General features: G+C 43.8%; 1 protein-coding gene and 1 long non-coding RNA gene across 4 annotated transcripts in view; both read right to left on the reverse strand.

The window, feature by feature from the left end:
• The window catches only part of grm4 (glutamate metabotropic receptor 4), an 844,630-nt gene that overhangs the window by 173,247 nt on the left and 654,681 nt on the right, over positions 1-16,702 (reverse strand). The window lies entirely within an intron of this gene.
• Positions 4,630-14,956, reverse strand: LOC116986797. Its single transcript, XR_004415572.1, has 3 exons — positions 14,946-14,956; positions 12,748-12,751; positions 4,630-4,697 (listed from the first exon to the last, which is right to left on the reverse strand). It is a non-coding gene; the product is annotated as an uncharacterized LOC116986797 (long non-coding RNA).

The following is a 16,702-nucleotide window of genomic DNA, read 5'->3' on the forward strand; positions in this document are numbered from 1 at the left end:
CTGAAGTCCAGGAGAAGCTTTCTCAGCCATGTCCAGCCCCTAATAACATCACGGGAAGAAACCAGACTCCAACTATGGACAAAAAGGCTTGAGGACGACCCCCCTCCTACTGACATGGGTATCCCTCCTTCTGAAGCCCTCCCTCCGGGCTCAGAAGCACCATGGGTCCAGTGGAAGACGCTCAACCGCCTGAGAACAGGAACAGGGCGATCAAAAGCTGCCATGGCCAGATGGGGCTATGAAACTGGCCAAACCACCTGTGAATGTGGAGAAGAGGACCATACAATGCAGCACTGCCTTGTCTGCCCCCTACTACCCAACCAGTGCAGCTCAAAGGATCTTGCAGTGTTCAACAAAAACGCAAAGGACTGTGTAAAGGAATGTGAAACTGTCATATAGTCAACCAGCTTCAAAGACTCGAAAAGAAGAAGACTTGCACTTATGTGCAATGTGACAAATAAACCGTATTGTATTGTATTGTTGTATTGTACAGGTTTGTAGGTTTGCAGCTAGTTGTAAACTAAACTTTTTTTTCTTTAAAGTTGAAAGGGAAAAGATTGAATAGAAACCTGAAGGGAAATTCTATCACACAGATGGCGATGGGTATATGGAACGAGCTGCCAGAGAGGGCAGTTGAGGCAGGTACTATAACAACATTTGAAAGGCATTTGGACAGGTACATGGATAGAATAGGTTTAGAGGGACACGTGCTAAATCCGGGCAGGTGGAACTAGGGTAGATGGGCATCTTGAGCAAGTTGGGCTGAAGGGCCTGTTTCCATGCTCTTTGACTAAAACTACCATGTTAAAGTGCACCTTTGAATTGTGTATTGTGCCTGAACGTCATCTCTAAATTCTGGAAGAAAGTCTAATTCAATAAATGCCACTCTAAACCAGAGTTAAATGAGAAGTTTTTACAAAACAAGGTAATAAAAATCTATGCAAGGGAAAGTAGAATTTTAATTGGTGAGCCACTTTGTAGGATATAGAATAAAATATGTACCAGAAGGAAAATTCTGACATACAATTGCCAAGGCTACAGTCGTTGTATTGAGTTTAGTTTAATTTAGAGATACAGCGCAGAAACAGGCCCTTTGGCTCACCGAGTTCGCGCTGACCACCGATCACCCATACACTAGTTCTATCTTACAAACGAGAGACAATTTACAGAAGCCAATTAACCTGCAAACCTGCATGTCTTTGGAATGTGGGAAGAAGCTGGGGCACCCAGGCAAAACCCACGCGGTCACAGGGAGGGAGAACGTATAAACTTCGTACAGGAGCACGTAGTAAGGATCGAACCCATGCCTCTGGTTCAGTGAGGCAGTGGCACTACTGGTGCACCACTGTACTGCCCATGCTCAAAGACAATATCAGAATGAAATATATAAATACGTTGAATTGTTATAAGTGCTTAGAAGTAAATTGAGTAGCCACCAAAACCAGGGCCCAAGGATTCCAACACATATGATGATCCACCATCAAGCTAACTTTCTAGTACACAGAATGGTACAGCACAACAACAGGCCCTTCAGCCCACAATGTCTTTGCTGAACATGATGCTAAGACCATCTCTTAATACCTGCACATAATCCATATCGCTACACTCCTTATGTATCCATGTGCCTATTAAAAAGACTCCTAAACGCCACTATCGTATCTGCCTCAACCACAGCCCCTGGCAACGCATTCCAGGCACACACCTGTGTAAAAATCTTGCTCGGGGACATGCCATTAATTATATATTTTCCCTTTACATTTGACCTCCCAGAGTGCAAGACCTCACACGTGCTGGGATTAAGGTCCATCTGCGATTTCGACACCTCTTTCTGCAACTGATCTATATCCCACTGTGCACCTTGAGAGCCTTCCCCACAGCCCACAACCCCAGCAATCTTGGTGTTATCTGAAAACGTACCAACCAACACTTCTATGCTTATGTCTAAGATATCGCAAACAGCAGAGGTCCCAGCGTAGATACCTGTGGAACTCCACCAGCCACAGACCTTCAACCTGAACATTGTCCTTTTACCACACCCCTCAGGAGTTCAGTTCTGTGTCAATCTGACCAAGTCACTATTAATCCCATTCATTTTAATCTTTTGGATCAACCTAACATGATGGACTCTATCAACAACCTTATTAAAATCCACATAGACATCATCTACCATCCTACCCTCATTGATCATTGTCACCACCTCAAAAAACTCAATCAAGTTGATAAGATGTAACCTGTCATGTACAAAGCCTTAATGCGTAGGAAGGAACTGCAAAGGCTGGTTTACATCGAACATAGACACAAAATGCTGGAGTAACTTAGTGGGACACGCAGCATCTCTGGAGAGAAAGAATGGGTAATGTTTCAGGTCGAGACCCTTCTTCATACTGTTGAGTTCTTCAAACTTACAAAACCTTGATGACTGTTCCTAATTAACCCATTCTCTTCCAAATGGGAGTAAATCCTATCCCAAAGAATCTTCACTAGCTTTCCTACCACTAATGGGAGGGTCATTGGCCTATAATATCTTGGATTTACTCTATTTCCCGGCTGAAATAAAGGAACAACATTAGATACCCTCCAGTCCTCTGGGACTTTGCCTGTGGTTGGAGAAGATGCAAATGTTATCTTCCTCAAGCATCTCGCAGTCTCCTCTCTTGCCTCTGTCAATAACCAGGGCCAAGTTCCATCAGGCCCACCAGGATTCATCCACCTTAATGCTCTTCAAGAACACCTCCTCCTCTTAATCTCAAATTGTCCTTGCATATTGGTATTCTCCACATTGATCTCACTGTCCTCCCTGTCCTTCTCCTTGGTGAAAACAGATGCAAAATACTTGTTTAGTACCTTGCCCACATTATTGTTTAAGAAGGAACTGCAGATGCTGGGAAATCAAAGGTAGACAAAAGTGCTGGAGCACCCGCTGAGTTTCTCCAGCACTTTTGTCTACCCACATTATTGTTTGTTCGTTTTTATATGTTGAGTTTGTTCAGTTTGAGTTTAGTTCATTGTCATGCCTACCGAGGAACAGCAAAAGGTTTTTGTAGCGTGCTAATCAGTCAGCGGAAAGACTGTTTAGAATCGAACCATCCACAGTGCATAAATATATAATGAAGGGCAAAACGTGGATAACATTTTGAGCAAGATAAAGTCCAGTAAAGTCTGATCAAAGATAGTCCGAGGGTCTCCTCTGTGTGTGTGTGTGTGTGTGTGTGTGTTTATTACAGCTTACTATGCTTACACATTCTGTTGTGCTGCCGCAAGTAAGAATTTCATTGTTCTGTCTGGGCTATGTAGAGGTCTGCAACTCACTGCTGAATGAGCAGTCATGGTGGAAACCCTCTTTTGCAAACTGCTCGTACTGTATGTGTAGCTGCAGACCCATGACCTGCAAGACCAATGACTTGGTGTGATGTGATTAAATGGGGAAGCCCTTTTCTCGGCAAGCATGGACGCGGTGGGTGGAAGAGCTTCACGCTGTGTTGTACATTCCCTATCATTACAGTACGTTTTAAAAATGTTGTTTTGGATAAATACTTGAAGAGAAGAAAATAACAGGGATCCAAGGAATGAGACGAGAGCTTGGGTTAATTTGATATTTGCACCCCAGGCACAGGAGGTTGAGTAGTTTGCTACTTTGCCGCCCAGTTCTATGAATAATGGAAACAAACGTTACAGAAATTTATTTTCAACCGAGGATTCCAAAGGACACTAAGAAGAGTCCAAGAATATCAGGAAGACTGACTGGCAGGAATGATGAAGATTGGCAGGTAATATGAAGTGAAAGGCCAAGAGATTGTATAAGCACGAACAAAATAAATGGATTGTCACAGAAGGGGTTGGATCAATTAGTAGTGAAGTGAGCTATTTGGTATTTGAGCATGTCAGAATAGTGGAATTGCTCAGCAGGTAGAATACATTGATTATTTTCTGCAGATGGTAACCACAAGACTGTCAGGGAACTAAAGGAGAAATTGCTCCAGGTAAATCTACATTCTGAAGTCTCCCACGGTACGATCTTAATTGCTGTACAAATTGGAAAAGATGAAATCTATTCCCTGCGCATCTTGAAACTCCACAAAAAAACCTTTTGGTGGAATACTGGATAATTAGTTGGCATATTTTAAAGGCCAAGAGTTTATGCACCAAATTAATAGTAATAGAAGAAAAATGCAAAGTTTGCTGTAACATTGGAACTTTGAACAGGTTAAGAATGTGCACCTCATGTGACATTATTAAGAGAAATTGGGATAGTGTAGAATGAGTGTGAATGGGTGGTCAATGGATGCAGTGGATTTGGTGGGCCAAAGGGCCTGTTTCCATCTCTAAAGTAAACCAATGGGGCAGCACAGTGGTGTAGTGGTACAGCACCAGAAACCCGAGTTCGATCCTGACTACAGGTACTTTCTATACGGAGTTTGTACCTTCTCTCACCCTCCCACACCCCAAAGACACACTGTTCGGAGGCTGGTTAGCTATGGTAAAATAGTAAAATTGTGTGTAGGATAGTGTTAGTGTACGGGGTGATTTCTGGTCTGCGAGGACTCACAGGGCAGAAGGGCATGTTTTCACGCTGTATCTCTAAAGTCGCTAGCATTTATTTCAAAAGGACTTGGATATAAAAACAGGGATGTAATGCTGAGGCTTTGTACAACACTGGTTGGACAGCATTTGGAAAATTTGGAGCAGTTTTGGGCCTTCTCTATCATTCAGTCTGAAGAAGGGTCCCGATCTGAAACGTCACCAGTTCCTTTTCTCCAGAGATGTCTATCCTCGGTATAAACCCAGCATCTGCAGTTCCTTCCTACACATATTTGTTGCATTGTTGTTTTACCATTTCACTTACAGTCAGTGTGTGATATAGCAATGCCTATTCATTGAACAGAAAATAATGGCACAGTATCTCATAGGAACAGGCCCTTCGGCCCACAATGTCCGTGACAAACATGAAACCAAATTAAACTAATCTCCTCGGCCTGCACATGATCCATATCCCTCCATTCCTTGCATAAACATATGCCTATCCGAAAACCTCTTAAATACCACAATCACATCTGGTTCCGCCACTACTCTTGGCAGTGCATCCCAAGTATACACCACCCTTTGTGTAAAAACTGATTTGATTGAACAGCATGTAAAACAAAGCATTTCACTTTATTTCGCTAAACGTGACAATAATGAACTTAGCCAAAATGCCCCGCACAACTCTTTTTAACTTTGCCCTTCTCACCTTAAAGCTAGCCTCTCTAGTCTTTGATATTTCCATCCTGGGGAAAAAGGTTCTGAATGTCTATCTTATATAAGCCTCTCAATTTTATATGCTTCTGTCAGGTCCCTCCTCAGTCTTCCAGCCCCTCAGCCAATTATTTATATGATACATGTATAACTTTTATAATAACTTGAATTTGATTGATTGAAACGTACTGCATCAAAACAGGCCCTTCGGCCCACTGAGTCCACTCCCTGCACACTAGGGACAATTTACAGAGGCCAATTAACCCAGACACCTCTGCACATCTTTGGGATGCGGGAGGAAACCGGTGCACCCGGAAGAAACTCACATGGTCACAGGGAGAACGTGCAAACACCACACAGACAGCACCCGAGGTTGGAATAGAACCAGGGTCTCGGGTGCTGTGAGGCAGCGGTGCTAGCAGCTGTGCCACCGTGCCGGCCTTGTGTTTAGAATAACATTTTGTGTTTGCTGAAAAATTTACATTCAACTGAGGTTCAAAATGAGTTTGCACTGTCTTTAACTACCTGTGGGACATCCTTTACAGTTTGTAACAAACTTCAGGAAATATTGAAAATCATTAATAATTAAAGGACTCTCAGCACCTTTGATTATGACGAATGGCATGCCTTGCATGATACATGACTCTCCTCACAACTAGGGCAAACTGTCTAAGCATTGTTTGATCAGGCAATACTTGGGGCAAGTTAAATATTTATACCATTCTGGACAGTATTATCAATGCTTCACATTCTTTATCTTAAATCTCCCTCCAATGACTTTATGTGTTCTATACTCTTATGCTTAGCTTAGTTTAGAGATGAAGCATGGAAACAGGCCCTTCGGCCCACTGAGTCCATGCCCACCATTGATCACCCGTTCACACTAGTTCTATGTTATCTAACTTTGCTCATCCACTCCCTACATACCAAGAACAATTTACAGAGACCCATTAACCTACAAAAACTAGGTGCTCAGGAAAATCACGGAAGAAGGTGTAAATCATGAGGCCTCAGATGATGCAGGCTTGAGACATCTCGAAGTAAGATAAGACAAACTTTTCTTCCCAGAGATGTCTGAGATGAGTTAAATCCTAAAATATTAAATTTCCCCAATTAGTTTAGTTTTGAAACAGGCCCTTCGGCCCACCGAGTCCACTAGTTTAATTGTATCCCACTTTCTCATCCACAACCACCATGGGGAGAAGGCAGGGGAATGGGGTTGAGAGGGAAAGGTAGATCAGCCATGATAGTATGACAGAGTAGACCTGATGGGAAGAATGGCCTACTTCTGCTCCTATCACTTACAAACTTACAGTTTGAACGGGGGATGGGGGAGGGATTTACAAAGGCCAATCAACAAATAAAACCACAAATTTTGGGGATGTAGGAGGAAACCAAGCAGTTGGAAGAAACCCATGTGGTCACAGGTAAAACGTACAAACTCCACACGGACAGCACCCGAGGTCAGGATCGAACCAAGATCTCTGGCGCCGTAAGGTAGAAGCTCTACCAGCTGCATGCGCTGTGGCACTCTGTTATCACCGATGAGAGGCCTGTTTGAATAATGGCACAAACTCAAGTTTAAAGTGAATTTAATCTGGATAAATATCATGAAAAATTATACTTAGAAGCTATTCTGTCTAGGTTGGCACAGTGGAGCAGGTGCAGATTTGCTGTCTAACAGCGCCAGAGACCCAGGTTCGATCCTGACCCCGGGTGATGTCTGTACGGAGTTTGAATGTTCTCCCCTTGACTGCGTGAGTTTTCCATGGGTGCTCTGGTTTCCTCCCACACTCCTGTCAATACGTCTTGCTTTGCACATCATACGTTAAATCATATCTGCCATGTAGCTGCCAATTTCATGTCTGCTTAACTCTTCCTGAAAATTTCTACCACCCTCTTCACAGTTTACAACATTTTTGCGTTCTGTATCCTCTTTAAACCAGTGCTACAATATGCCCTCTATATTCAAGTGATGGCCAATAGATATCAATATTATCATTATAACCTTCAACTGCAATTTTACTTGTTGATTTTCCTATTGTTTTATTAATGCAGGGACGCAGAAAAAATATTAAAAAAGCAACCCTGGTGCATATTTTGTCATTTCTGAGTCACTTTAACAAGACAGTGGAGAAAGGGTTTTTCTAAATGAGCAGTGGCTGCACTGTGCTTGTGGTTGACAATGGATGCCTGAAATAGAGTGTATTCCATTCACCAACGCTATTTCTCATCATAATGAAGACATGGCAAGATATTGTTGCTTTCTCACCTTTGACAGCGTGTGTCCATCACTATGCTAATTTCTCCACATTGAGCCCTTATCTATTTTAATGTTCTCCATATGTAAGAATTCTGTCATGCCAGCTCTGAAATTCAAAATAAATGACTTTTGCTGGCTATGCATAATTCATTTATTTAATTTCTAATGAGTTGACCGTCCATCTATAAACTAGGGCACTGCCCGATTCACCTCCACCCCATTGCGGACATGAGACTTTGTACATGGAACTGATCCACTACGCTGCTGAGAACTCAATTCTGCACTCTGTATCTTCCCCTTTGCTCTGTCTATTGTAGACTTTAGACTTTAGAGATACAGCATGGAAACAAGCCCTTCGGCCCACCGAGTCGGCGCCGACCACCGATCACCCTGTGCACTAGCACTATCCTGCACACGAGAGACAATTTATGAATTTAGCAAAGCCAATTAACCCACTAAACTGCACGTCTTTGGAATGTGGGAGGAAACTGGAGCACCTGGAGAGAACCCACGTGGGCACAGGAGAAGTACAAATTCCAAAAATAATGCACCCGTAATCAGGATCGAGCCCGGCTCTCTCGCACTGTAAGGCAATAAATTTACTGCCACTGTGCCGCCCTACTTGTACTCGAGTTTGGTTTGATTGTATTTGTATTGGATTTATTCGGATAGCATATAAAACAAAGCTTCTCACTATACCTTAGTAAACATGACATAAATAAACCAAGACCAAAAATTCCATGTATTAGTGAGATGTAATTTATTGCACTTAAAAATAAGTTGGAATTTGATGTTGAATTTGACTTGTATTTTGCAAACTCCTTGAGTACAAATATTGCTTTGTGTTTCCTTCATACCGTTAGGTATGGCTCCATATTCATGACAATGTCAGACAAAAAAACAAATCATTGCCAGGAATCGCCTCAGTAGTTTCTTTCAGTGTTAAATGTTTTTCTCTCAAAATGGGTAGTGTTGATGTGACAACACAAGAACAAAGGAGGAAGCAGCAACAACTACAATGCAAGGCTTCTGAAAAAAACAGAGGCCCAGGTTCGATCCTGACTGCAGGTGCTGCCTGTATGGAGTTTGTACATTCTTCCCTTGACCGCATGGGTTTTCTCCGGGTGCTCCGGTTTCCTCTGACATTCCAAAGATTTACATTTTTTGGTTATTTGGCTTCAGTAAAATTGTCCTGGAATGTAGGATAATGCTACTGTATGGTGATTGCTGGTCACTGTGGACTCAGGTGGGCCTGTTTGTGCACTGTATCTAAACTATCCATTTTCTCCAGAGATGCTGCCTGACCCGCTGAGTTACTCCAGTATTTTGTGTCTATCTTTGGAGTAAACCAGCATCTACAGTTCCTTATTATTATTATTTCAAATTTGACCTTTAATTTAACATGAAAACATTTTAACGTGAAAAATCTGAAGTTTAGTTGCCCGCTTGTGACATTTGACACTATTTTACAGCAAAAAACAGTTTGGCTGTTTACCTCTGGCAAAGACACCAAAAAAGACATTATCTTGTGAAAGTGAATTTCATTGTGAAAGTACTGTACAGTCTCTACAGATACACCAGCAAGCAATACACAGACATAATCAGAAACCTAATTCATGAACAATTTATTACATCTGCTTGTCAACTCCAATTTAAATAAGCCCATCTCTGATAATGAGATTGACACAAATATTAAAGTGTTCAAGACAGGCAAGGATGCTCGACAAAACTATTTATTCTCAGAAGTTGTCACAAGCTCAGCATCACAATGATGGTGAATCCAACAATTTTAGTCAAAATGTCGAGAAATAAAAAAAGCTCAGAAACAGGTGGCACAGTGGTACAGCAGGTAGAGCTGTTGCCTCCCAGCTCCAGAGATCTGGGTTTGATCCTGACCTCGGATGCTGTCTGTATGGAGTTTGTACATTCTCCCTTTGGCCACATGGGTTTTCACCGGGTGCTCTGGTTTCCTCCCGCATCCCAAAGACATGCGGATTTATAGGTTAAATGGCCTCTGTAAAATTGCCCCTAGTGTGTAGGAAGTGGATGAGAACTTGGGATAATGTAGAACTAATGAGAATGGGTGATCAGTGTTCGGCATGGACTCAGTGGGCCGAAGGGCCTGTTTTCATGTTGTATCTCTAAACTAAAAACTAAACATGTGGTGAAAAAAAGCTAATGTCATTGCCAGCATAAAACCCAATAAACCTTGAAGGAATCCTAAAGATCAACTATACGATCTCCTAAAGTGTATATTTCTGAATAGATTAGAGATATAATTGAGTTCCACCTGTCAAGTGCTTTTTTTTTTTTAAATGAGGCAACAGTGAATAGATTCCAAACAAGGAAGCAAGCAGTTATATTCTTCATTGAGGTGACAGCTGTCTAGGACAGTACAAGTTATCATAATGATCGAGATCACTGAAAACTCTCATAGTCAGGGAGTGGAAAGCAAGCTATAAACGATGATGAATTTGGAACCCCAAAGGTCAGTCTAAGCGTGAACAATTTTTACAGCATGCAGCTCAGAATTTCCGAAGATAATTTCTCAGAAATCAGCTTCGCTTCGTTTAGTTTAGAGATACTGCGCAGAAACTGACCCATCGGCCCACCGAGTCTGAGCCGACCAGTGATCCCCGCGCACTAACACTAAGTTAGGGACACTTAACAAGTTTAACAGGCCAATTACCCTACAAACCTGTATGTCTTGGGAGCGTGGGAGGAAAGTGGAGCACCTGGAGAAAACCCACAGAGGTCACGAGGAGAACATGCAAACTCCATACAGACAGCATGTATAGTCAGGATCGAAGCTGGGTTTCTGGCTCGGTAAGGCAGCAACTCTACCACTGCATCACTGTGCCGCCCCAATATATGCACATTAACATTATTACCATGGTGATACAAACAGAGAGCGGCACGGTGGTGCAGCGGTAGAGTTGTTGCCTCGACTACGGGTGCTGTCTGTATGGAGTTTGCACATTCTCCCCTTGACCACCTGGGTTTTCTCCAAGATCTTTGGTTTCCTCCCACACTCCAAAGACATGCAGGTTTGCAGGTTGATTGGCTTGGTGCAAGTGTAAATTATCCCTAGTGTGTGTAGGATATTGTAATTTGTGAAGATCGCTGGTCGGTGCGGACACGTTGGGCCGAATGGGCTGTTTCCATGCTGTACCCCTGAACTACAGGAAACTAAACAGAGAATATTATACTATTATAATTATGTCACAAGAACCTGTCAATCTCTGCTTTAAAATTTTCGAATGACTTGGCCTCCCCACCCATCTGTGATGATGAATTCCACAGATTCACCACCTCAGAACTGGTCTAGAAAGGCACTCAAATTGTATCAAAATTCAAAGACACCAGAGATAATACAAAAATTCTTGGCTTTGCTCACGGTTCTGAAAAGCTGAGAATTGGCAAATTGAAAATCTTATGGGTAGAATTAAAGCAAGATTGAAACATTAAAAATAATTTAAATGAGCAGCGTAAAGCAAAGATGGATTTAGTTTAGTTTAGTTTAGAGATACAGTGCGGAAACAGGCCCTTCGGCCCACCGAGTCCACACCAACCAGCAATCACCCCCGTACACTAACACTATCCTACACACTGGGGACAATTAATAATTTTTACAGAAGCCAATTAACCTACAAACCTGTATGGTTGGAGAAAACCGGAGCACCCGGGGAAAACTCACGAGAACATACAAACTCTGTACAGACAGCACCCAGAGTCAGGATTGAACCCAGGTTTATGGTGCTGTGAGGCAGCAGGTCTACTTCTGCACCACCGTGCCACCCATTTAGTTTTACTCTTAAAGTTGGAGGTCTGCCTTGAATAAAATCTTGCCCTGGAACATAAGAACAGCCTATAATCGAAACTGTGTGATGATAACACTGTGTTGGACATTTGAAAAGTAGCACTGACCCATTAGCAGATTTATGAGTTGGATAATTCCTCATCATTTTCATAAAAATATGCACGTAGAAACTATAAACTAAGGAATGGTTTGTGTGTTGGAATTTGCAAAAATAAAAAAAATTCTCTCCTAAAAACACTAGATTAAAAGGTATTATTCCATTAAAATGTGCAAATGTTCCAAAGGGTGTGGGCTGAACGACTGCAAATATTGTTAACACGTGTGAGAAGGGAATGCAGATGCTGGCTTGAACCTTTTGAAACCCTTCTTCAGACTGAAAGACAGAGGTGAAGGGGGGGGGGGGGGGGGGAGGTGGGTGGGGGGGGGGGGGGGGGGGTCACATAACCCAGCAGTATGAACATTGATTTCTCTAATTTTAAATAACTCCGGCATTTCCTCTCCCGCTCCCACACACTAGTTTTCCTACTAGTTCCACGGTTCGCATCTTTGGATCCCTCTCATTATCACACTTTCCCCAGCCAACTATGGACCATTATGGACTCAGACAAAGAATGCAGACAAGAATTACGAGGATGTTGCCAGGAGTCGAAGTCCTGTGCTATAGGTTGAGCAGACTAGGACTTTATTCCTTGGAGCGCAGGAGGATGGGGTGATTTTTTAGAGGTGTATAAGATCATGAAGGGATTAGATAGGGTAAATCTTTTATCTTGAGTAGGGAATCAAGAACCAGAGGACATACGTTTAAGATAGAAGGGGAAAAATTTAACATGGACCTAAGGGGCAACTTTTTCCACACTAAGGGTGTTGTGTATCTTGAACAAGCTGCGAGAGGAGATAGTTGAGGCAGGTACTATAACAACATTTAAAAGATATTTTGACAGATACATGGATCAGAAAGGTTTAGATGGCATATGGGCCAAACATGGGCAGGCAGGCCAAGTGTAGATGGGGCATCTTGGTCGGCATGAGCAAGTTGGGCCTGTTTTCATGCTGTACGACTCAATAAGACTTCCTGAAATAATAGCAGAATAGGTGACCTATAATGCCAATGCATGCCTTGCTACCTCTGTTACTTTATGAGCGAGATATACAGAGCACAGAGAAGTCTGGAATGATTTAACAATTTTGTGACCAATTTAGTAAGTATAACATTCTTCCTTGAAGTCCTTTTTCGCTTCTTGGAAATTCAATCATGCAGAGGGCATAAATATCTTGAGACTTGATTGAATTTCTGGGTCAATGGTCTGTTTTCCATTATTTAAAACAATGTAATTTACAATTTATCATCGCATCATGTACCTCATTTGCAGTGAATTTTAAAATTATTTCATTCTTTTCTAATACTTCAATGTTTTTGTGGAAATTATATAACATTTCTACTGTTACAGATTTACTCCACACCTGTAAGATAGTCTTGAAACACCACAGATTGGTTTGCCATGATTCACCGAGTCTTCTCTCTCTTCATTTCAAGCCTAACAACTTGAAGTATTAATTTCAATACCTGTTGCCATCAACCATGAAACAATATCAAATTTGTTAACACCACATTATCACCACTGAGCCCTTGACAGTGATATGGATATTATTGGAGAAGATTTTTTGGGACAGAATTCACTCATATACAGAATAGCAGAGACTTATTTGGCATGGCTTTTATGGGGTAGGTCCAACGTCACACACTTAATTGAGTTTTATTATTGAGGGCAGCGCAGAGGCGCAGCAATAGAGTTGCTGCCTAATGGGCCTGTCCCACTTAGGGGATTTTTTAGGCAACTACAGGCGACTAGTTTGTCGCCACATGTTCACCGGTGTTTGCCAGGAGTAGTCTCCCCAGTTGCGCAAAATGGCGTCGCGTCTTTCTGATCGCCGCTAAATTTTCAACATGTTGAACATTTTTCACCGACAGCGAGTTTGACGCCAATGAGCATAGCTTGACGTAGGTGCTGTCGTAGGTTGTCGCCAGGATGACGTAGGTTGTCGCCGGTTTTTCGGCGACCAGCTACGACTATGACAGTCGCCGGCAGTTGCCTAAAAAATCGCCAAGTGGGACAGGCCCATTACTGCTTCGGAGACCCGGGTTAGATACTGACTACGGGTGCTGTCTGTACAGAATTTTTCCATGCTCCCTCTGACCCCGTGAGGGGGGGAAAATTTTAACAGGAACCTGAGGCGTAACTTTTTCACACATAGGGTAGTGGGTGTATGGAACGAGCTGCCGGAGGAGATAGTGGAGGCAGTTTAAGAAACATTTAAACAGGTACATGGTTACGACAGGTTTAGATGGATGTGGACCAAATGCCGGTAGGTGGGTCTAGTGTAGATGGGACATGTTGGTTGGTGTGGGCAAGTTGGGCCGAATGACCTGTTTCCATGTTGTATGACCAGCAGAATCAATAAGCAGGGGAAAGCAGGTTTAAGGGCGATGCGTAAAGGAGATGCATGAAGCGAGTTTTTTTAAGACAAAAAGTGGTAGATACTTGAATCTCACTGTTAGGGGGGGGGTGGTAGGAGCAGGTACATTAACAATGTTTAAGAAGCATTTAGACTGGCACATGAACTGGCAAGGAATAGATGGGTTTGAGCCTTACGCAGTCAGATATGATCAGTTAGATTGGCATCATAGCCAGAGCAGACATGATGGGCTGAAGGACTTTTCCCTGTGTATTACAGTTCTAGGTATATTTTAGTCTTTAGGCTTTAGATACAGCATGGAAACTGGCCCGTCGGCCCACTGAGCCCAGGCAGACCAGCAATCATCCCGTACACTAACACAATCCTACCCAAGAGGGATAATTTACAATTTTTACCCCAGAAAATTAACCTACAAATTAGTGTGTCTTTGGAGTGTGGGACGAAGACGGAATACCAGGAGCAAATCCATGCGGTTACAGGGAGAATGTACGAACTCTATACGACAGCACCCGCGGTCAGGATGAAACCCGGGTCTCTGGCACTGTAATGGCACCTTTACACGGGGCGACTTGACGCAAGAGTTAACCAGAGTTCAACATCGTGGGAACCTCGTGCGATAACAGTGCGGCATTCGTGGACCACCGTGGACCACCGTAGCGCTAACGGCAGGTCATCGTGTAACTTGGTCACTCGGGAGAAAATTAAAGAAAATTTGAATTTCTCCAAGAGTGACTTGTACACTTGTGGTTGAGTATTGCAACATTATATGAACGTAGTGGCCAGTGCGATATCCGTGCGATATCCGTAATAACTCTTGCGGGTACCGTGGGAACTCCTGCGAACGGTGAACCCGGAAGCTGGACAGAGGGGACAGAAGGTGATTACATATTATCTTCAGTGGGATTGAATTTAAAAAATAAATAAAAATAAAGATTTACATCCGCATATGGACATCAACTTATTCGTGAGTTATGTTAATGAGATTCAAGAAAATAACTATAATCTTTAAAAGGGACTTTAAAAGGGACTTTACTGAAAGGTTACGCATTTTTATGGTCCGTGAGATATTTTTCACATGTACTTCTTTGAGAGATACAGGTCGGAGTCCTCGGGTCCAGGGGTCCGGAACGCTACCAATCAATGTTGTGCAGAGACCCGTGTAAGGAGTGAACTGCACATGCTGGTTTAAACCGAAGACAGACACAAAAAGCTGGAGTAACTCAGCGAGTCAAGCAGCATCTCTGGAGAAAAAAAGCTGATGTTTCGGGACGAGACACATCTTCAGACTCAATTCCGATTAGGATGTCTGAAGAAGGGCTCCGATTCGAATCGTCACCTATTCTTTTTCTCCAGAGATGATGCCTGACCCGCTGACTTACTCCAGCTTTTTATGCTTTTCTTCCCAGATCTGACTTACCTGCTGAGTTACACCAACATTTTGTGTCCTACTGTGCATATTAACCAGCATTAACCAGCGTCTGCAGTTCCTTTAGACATTACATAACTTCAGATTTTAGAGATATAGCGCGTGGGAACTCCTGCGAACGGTAAACCCGGAAGCTGGACAGAGGGGACAGAGGGTGACTAAAAAAGGTGGTCTCAAAAGGACACATGGGAACATGTGTCCTTCGAGGACGTCCCACCTAATTGTCATTGTTGGATAATCTTTTTAACAGGAACACTTGCAGAGATGGCTCCCAGAAAATCTCAAAGGAAGGGGGTAAAGCGGGTCAGAGATGTTTTTGCCATGCAGGAGAATGAGGAGGAGACGCAGCAAGAGAGACAGGTGGAGAGGCAACAGGAGATGCCACAGATAACACTGCCTGTGGGCTCCTTGGAGCAGGGAGAGGGTGAGCAAGGTTCGGCAGCCTGGCCAGCTGTTCGACCTTTAGACTTTCGCTTACCGCCGACACCTCCAGCCCTCCTTCTCATGGCCGATCATCGGTTCATGAGTTGGATGGGGTGCCGAATATTCTCCGGTGCCCGGGCCAAAACTCCTCAGCTGGCCCACCGGCTCGGTCAACGAATTGCCGTCGGCAAATTTGTCCCTTATTTTGACCCTTTGACCCTTATTTAGGAGTGAGAAAGTTGTCAACCCTAGTTGGCGTGGGCAAGTTGGGCCGAAGGGCTTGCTTCCGTGCCCAATTACTTCATGACTTTGCACAAATATGGTTAGAATTCTCAATTAATGCAGATAACTGTCTTGCTCTTCCGACCCCTGTGCATGCCTGGCACGCTTGCCAGATGTGGGCTTGGCGTGCAAGCGGCTGAGCAAATAGGGACCCATCTAGCAAGCCAGAAGGAGCTCAGAGGGTGGGTGGTCCACCGAAAGGGTCACGTGGGGAGAAGGGGGGGGGACGGTTGATTGACAGCGGAGGCGACCATTCGCAGGCAGGCGGCGACGACGTCACAAAGGGAGGGGTCGGGGAGGGAGCGGGCGGGCCAATGGGAGCGGGCGAGGTGGGCGGGACCATGCCCCCTTTGTTACTGTAGCGAGATGGAGGAGCCGTGGGCGCGGGGGCAGCAGCAGCAGCGGCGCCGCGGCAACAACAACAACAACAACAACAACAACAACAGCAGCAGCAGCAGCAGTGGCAGCAGCGGCAGCAGCGGCAGGAGATGCCTCTGGTTGCACTGCTTGTGCTGCTGCGCCCTGCTCTTCCTCCTTGTGACTCTGCAGGTCAGGCACTTTCTTGCTGCTCTGTCCCATTTGGAGACAGAGGCCCTATTGCCACCTCCCTACCCCCCTAGTCTGATCGGAGCAGATCACGGTGCAGGGATGGATCATCTGCGAGGCAGCAGTAAACACCCTCTCTGTAAAAGGTCATGTCCTTCCTTCACATCGTTTTTGCATTCACGTCCACGTTTTTAATGCAAGCTCCGAGTAAACTTGCACATTCCTGCCAATGGGT

The sequence above is a fragment of the Amblyraja radiata genome, chromosome 24 (genome assembly GCF_010909765.2).
Source record: "Amblyraja radiata isolate CabotCenter1 chromosome 24, sAmbRad1.1.pri, whole genome shotgun sequence".
Lineage (NCBI taxonomy): Eukaryota > Metazoa > Chordata > Chondrichthyes > Rajiformes > Rajidae > Amblyraja > Amblyraja radiata.